This window comes from Muscardinus avellanarius, assembly GCF_963383645.1.
Source record: "Muscardinus avellanarius genome assembly, chromosome: 3".
NCBI classification, from domain to species: domain Eukaryota; kingdom Metazoa; phylum Chordata; class Mammalia; order Rodentia; family Gliridae; genus Muscardinus; species Muscardinus avellanarius.
The window spans coordinates 121135418-121141417 of NC_137788.1; positions in this window are offsets into that span (position 1 = coordinate 121135418).

Genomic DNA, 6000 nt, shown 5'->3' on the forward strand with positions numbered 1-6000 from the left:
CTTAGTTTCTCTCCGCTGTGGAAGTGGGTCCTTCCCCCTTGCGGCTCCCGCATCCTCTGGGTGTGTGCCTCCTGCTGCCGAAGGAAAATCTCGCATCTCCAGGGCACTCTACGGAAAAGGCCGCCCCAAAACAGACACGAGACACGGTTACGCCTGGGCCAAGGTGGAAGCAGCAGCTGACTCAGCAGAGGCAGCTGGATCACGCTTCCGCCCGATCAAGGCAAGGGAAGGGTGACGCTCAGATTCCCACCACAGGCTGAGAGCCACTGAGACCGCCCGGCAGACAGGACGCCCCTCCAGCAGCACATGCCGGGCATTTGCAAGTGGAAGGGAGTAAAACCAGTTAGTCTCTTTCTTTTTTCTTTCTTTTTGGGTGGGGATGAGGGTACTGGGAGATTAACCCTACACCTGCAGCCTTATTTTTTTTAAATTTTGAAACAGGGTCTCACTAAGTTTCTGAGGGCCTTGTTCTGTTGCTGAGCTGGCCCTGAACCTGTGATCCTCCTGTATCAGTCTCCCAAGTGCTGGGATTACAGGCAAGCACGATCGCGCCTGGCTCTGGTTTAATCTTTTGGCATCTGTTCTTTATATTTCTCTACTTCTGAATACAACATCCTTACAAACTTGTGTTTTTCTTTTTTCAAAACAATAGTTTTTTTGTTGGTTTTTTTGTTCTTGCGGTATGGAGGATGGAACCCAAGGGCATTCTATCTTCAAGCTACATCTCCAGCCTGATTTTGAAACAGTGAGTTGCAGAGGGCCTCACTGAGTAGCTGAGGCTGTCCGCAAACCACGATCCTCCTGTCTCAGCCTCCCGAATGCTGGGATTACAAGCGTGCACTGCCACGCCCGGCTTTAAAACAATAGTTTAAATAACTTTTTTTTAATACTAGTGATTGAACCCAGGGGCATTTTACCTCTGAGCTACACTCCCTACTCTATTTTTTATTCTTTATTTTGAAACCGGGTCTCACTGAGTTGCAGAGGGCCTCACTAAGTAGCTGAGGCCGTCCGCGAACCGCGATCCTCCGCGGCCTCCAGTCTCAGCCTCTCGAATGCTGGGGTTACGAGCGTGCGCCACCATGCCCGGCTCCAACCCTTTTTATTTTGAAACAAGGGCTTGCAAAGTTTCTGAGGCAGGCCTCAAACCTGCGACCTTCCTGTCTCAGCCTCCCAAGTACTGGGATTACAGGCATATGCCACCATGCTTTGCTGAAAACAACGCTCGGAATCCACCAAGTGCTGCAAATCCACGGTGATTCTCTGCTGTTTCAGCTCAACGACGACACCTGGGTATGACAGGTGCACCCCGATCTCAGATCATGAAGCTGATGAACCTCCGCTTACTTTCTCAGCGCCTCCTGGGTGGGAGAGACGTTAGAGGAGGGCACTCCTGAAAGCAAACACTGAGCCAACACCAGGCCCGCCGGCTCTGCCCGAACTGCCGTGATCTTTCTATGGAATTATGCTGAGCACGTGTCCTGGGGCCTCACTGCTCGTGACACGGAACGCACGTGTGCGTACGCATGGGGATGAGCCATAATTTTGAAGGTAGGAGAACAGCTTTGAAGGCTAAGATTTTTTTTTTTTTGAGCCACATTTGCAAGGCAGATTTGAAGAATAAAGGTCAAGAAAATATTCTCAAACCTAGCTACAGGCCAAATGAGAAAGCCCCTTATTAGGGAAGTCTAGACTAGATGAGGGAAAAGTTTGGCCCTGCTGCCCCAGGGTCTGGCAGCGCTTCCTTGTAACGCCCGCCCCCCACCCCACCTGCTGGTATTTTCGGGAGAACAGGCCTGGAAGAGGATGTTGGTTACAGGAGTTGACAGTGCAGGATAAGGGCAGGCTAAAGAATCAAAAGGCACCGCAAACAGTGCAGGGCGCAGCTTGAGCTCATCTGAGATGAGAACTGGACAATATGGAGGATCGCTATGTTCTAGGCTTTGACAGTGTGGTATTGTCAAGTGTTAGACGTCATCATTTTATTTTATTTTTATTTATTTTTTATTTATTTATTTTTTGGTGGTACTGGGGGTGGAACCCAGAGGCTTTCTACCTCCAGGCTATACTCCCAGACCTATTTTATATTTTATTTGGAAACAGGGTCTCACTAAGTTGCTGAGAGCCTCACTAAGTAGCTGACGCTGGCTTCGAACCTGCGCGATCCTCCTGTCTCAGCCTCCCAAGCGCGGGGATTACAAGCGTGCGCCACCACGCCCAGCTCAAATGCCATCGTTTTATTTAGAGCTTTGCAGTCGTCCCTGATATTTCATCTGGGACACTGAAAGGAATTTATGGAAGTTGAGTACACACAATTATATTTTTGTGGGGGAAGGGGAGTAAAAAAAAGTACTAGAGATTGAACCCAAGGGTGTTCTACCTCCGAGCTACACGCCCAACAAAATTTTTATATTTGAAACTAAGTCTCACTGAGTTACTGAGGGTCCCATTAAGTGGTTGAGGCTGACCTCGAACCTGCAATCCTGTTTCAGCCTCCAAAATACTGGGATTACAGGTGTGTTCCACCACACCTGGCTTACATTTTTCCCTTTAAGTAAAGAAGGCAGAAAAAGAACTAAACTGAAACATTGTGAAATGTTTCTAAGCTGACTCAAGGAGAAAAAATTTACATTTTGGTCTTCATTATATTTACGGTTGTATTTTGATCCCCTACCGCCTTTCAGCATTTCTCTCTCCAGTTTAGGCTATAAAGTAGATTATAGTTGTCACATTCGACATATAGGATCATAAACCATTTTGTGCCTCTCAGTGAACACTGGGGATCGCCAATAAAGTAGAAGCAGCAAGATCTTGCGTGGACAAAGTCACCCAAAAACATTCTTCCCGGGAGGAGAAAAGCAGTTGCCACAGTGTGAACCCCATCTGTAACTGTGGCCCTTCTCGTCCGCATCACACACATGCACTCAGTCACATGTACTGAATCATCCTATGTGTATACTCTACCTCCCTGTGAACACTATGTCTTTGAAGATAAGAACCTTGTTTTAAAGGCCTTTGGTTTTCTTGTAACACTCAGCACGCTGTACCAAGAATACAGCTGGGTCCTTTGTGACTTCCTTGGCGTCTCACAGAATGGAAACACCTGGCGTTTGGGTTGCGCTCTTCTTCCGAAGAAACACAAAACACGTGACAGATACCAGATCGCCTCATTAATCTGCTGGGCCTTTATGATGAGCCGGTAGCAAAGATTGCTTCTAATAATAACGCTGCTGGGAACATAAAGCACTTTTATTTTCAGAGTACTTCTCCATACAGCTTCTCATTCTCACAGTTCAACCATCCTCAAGCCACAGGTATGCTCCAGGTGAGCGCAACGGCGATTCTCTCAGGTTTCCTGTCAGTGCTCTCGGAGCCTGGCTCATCCCTGTAAGCCCCTCCCTCAGCCTGACTTTATGGATGGCTGAGGCGAGCCTGAGGGCTTTCCCCCTGAGTGGGGATCCAATCAGGGCTCTCAACCCCCAACCCAAGGGAGTTATTAAAAGAAATCACCCCTAGAGCCGGGCGTGGTGGAGGACGCTTGTAATCCCAGCATTTGGGAGGCTGAGACCGGAGTATTGGGACAGCCTCAGCTACCTAGTGAGGCCCGGTTTCAAAATAAATAAAAAATAGGGCAGGGGGTATAGCTCAGAGGTTGAATGCCCCTGGGTTCCACCCCTAGACCCGCCCCCCCCCCCATCATCCCATTTGGGCATGGTAGCGCACACCTGTAATCTCAGTCTTAGAAGGCTGAGACAGGAGGATCACAGGTTGGAGGAAATCCTCAGCAAGTATTAAGACCCTCAACAACCTAGTAGGACCCTGTTTTCAAATGATAATAATAATAATAATATAATAATAATAATAATAATAATAATAATAATAATAAAATAGGGCTGGCAGTGTAGCACAAAGGTAGAATGATCCTGGGGTCCATTCCCCAGTACCACAACAAATAAATAAGAGAAACTGTCCCCGGCTTTAGCCAGACTATAGGAACTGAACAAAAACTCTGCATGTATCTTATCACAAGTTCTAAAGAATAAAATCGGGCTCTCCAGTGGGTGAGCGCCCACCTGTATACCTATAATGACTGAAAAAGGTCTTCCACGGGATGATTTTGGCCAGAGAGACTTTTTCCCATAGGAAATCTAACGCCTTCTCTTTTTAAATGATACTTAAAATTCTTATATCCATCAGACATTGTTCCAGGCACTGCACCTACACGTTAGCTCATTCATAGCAGCCTCGAAGGAGATGCGGAAACCGAGGCTCACGCCCAGCAGGCCACTCCGCTCATCCTGCGAGCGCCACTACAGACTTCCGCTCCTCCTACCAGCCCAGCCGGCTCCCGGGCTGCGGTCTTGCCTGGTGCTTAATGGAGGACAGGTACCGCCAGGCAGGCTGCCACCGTAGACAGGCAAGCCTCTTCCCATTCGTACACACTCTCTTCCTTCTGTATGACCAAAGCAAACAGCAACAGAATCACCCACTTTCCCCCAAAGGCCAACCCCGCCACGGGGTCCAGGCGGTGACTCACTGTCCCCTCTGGCCATCCCCTCTGGCCATCCCCTACTGATCTTTCCAATCCACTTTCACACACACTGTGGTAGGGACCCGCACTTAAAAAAAAAATTAAAGCAAAGAAAACCCAGCTCTGCCTTGGGAGCCAAGACTCTCCACGGGGCCACCGGCACAGGGCTGCTGCCTCGGGAGCCATCCACTTCACCCCACGCAGGTCACACAGGCCTGTCTGCCTTGAGGTCACCCTGACCGCTTGTTGACTCTTATCGGACCTAGATTTTGACGGCGGATCCCTTCTTCCTCCAGTCCCTTCTCAACTGGCTCCCCGAGTCTCCCCCATTTCTCCAGTTACCCTGCTTCCTTCTAGGCTCCTTTTCCCACCCACTCTCTAAGCTCCAAGCTCCTCAGGACTCCACTCCAGCTGCTCCTCTCTCCTCCCCTGAGCTTCTCCACACTGACGCCCAGATGTGTACGCCCGGCTTAGCTCCCACTGTGCACCCCTGGGCTCCACACCTCGCTAGACATTTCACCCTGGACAGGATTTGATATCAACTCTTCATCCTGTGTAGCTTTCCTCCAAAAAGTATTTCCCTTCCAGTTTTTCCAGATAATGCCTCCTTTATCCATCTGATTGCTCACGCTAGAAATCCAGGGGTCTAAGCCAGGCATGGTGGCGCACATTTGTGATTTCAGTACCTGGGAGGCTGAGACAGGAGGATCACAGGTTCAAAGCCAGCCTTGGCAACTTAGGCCTTCAGCAACCTGGTGAGACACTGCTTCCAAATAAGAAATAAAAAATTGGGCTGTTGGAATAGCTTGGAGGTAGAATGTCTCAGGGTTCCATCCCTAGTGCCACAAAAAAAGAAATCCAGGGGTCTTTTTTTGGTGCTGGGAATTAAACCCAGGGGGCTCTGTACCTCTAAGCTACACCCCTAGCCCCTTTTTTTTTTTTATCTTTTCATTTAGAAATGAAGTTTCTGAAAAGTCGCAGAGGCTGGTTTTGAACCTGTGATCTCCTGGCTGTGAGTTATTCTTGACACTTTTCTCCCTAAACCCAAGCCCTCCCATGTCAAGTTAAAAGATTTTGTTGAATGAATGAAGTCTCAGCTTAAGTATTTCTTCTTTAAAGAGGAAGGATTCCTTAACACCGTGAATCTACATGAAATTTTCCATGACATTTTTTTCATAGCATCTCTGAGTTTTCCTATGTTTTATAATTGTATGTGTAACCAAGCGATTCATCTCTCCCACTGGACTAAGCTCTGTGAAGGTAGGACCAAGAATGAGTTGTTCGTATTACTAGCGCTTACTACAATGCCTAGAACATCGTGGTATTTGCTCAGAAAATATGTTGCTTTCCAAAGAAAATTAAAGCAGTATAGCAAAGAGACAGGTAGGTGTGGTGGCACACACTTGTAATCCTAGTACCTGGGAGGCTGAGACAGGAGGATCGTAGGTTTAAGGTCAGCTTCACCAACT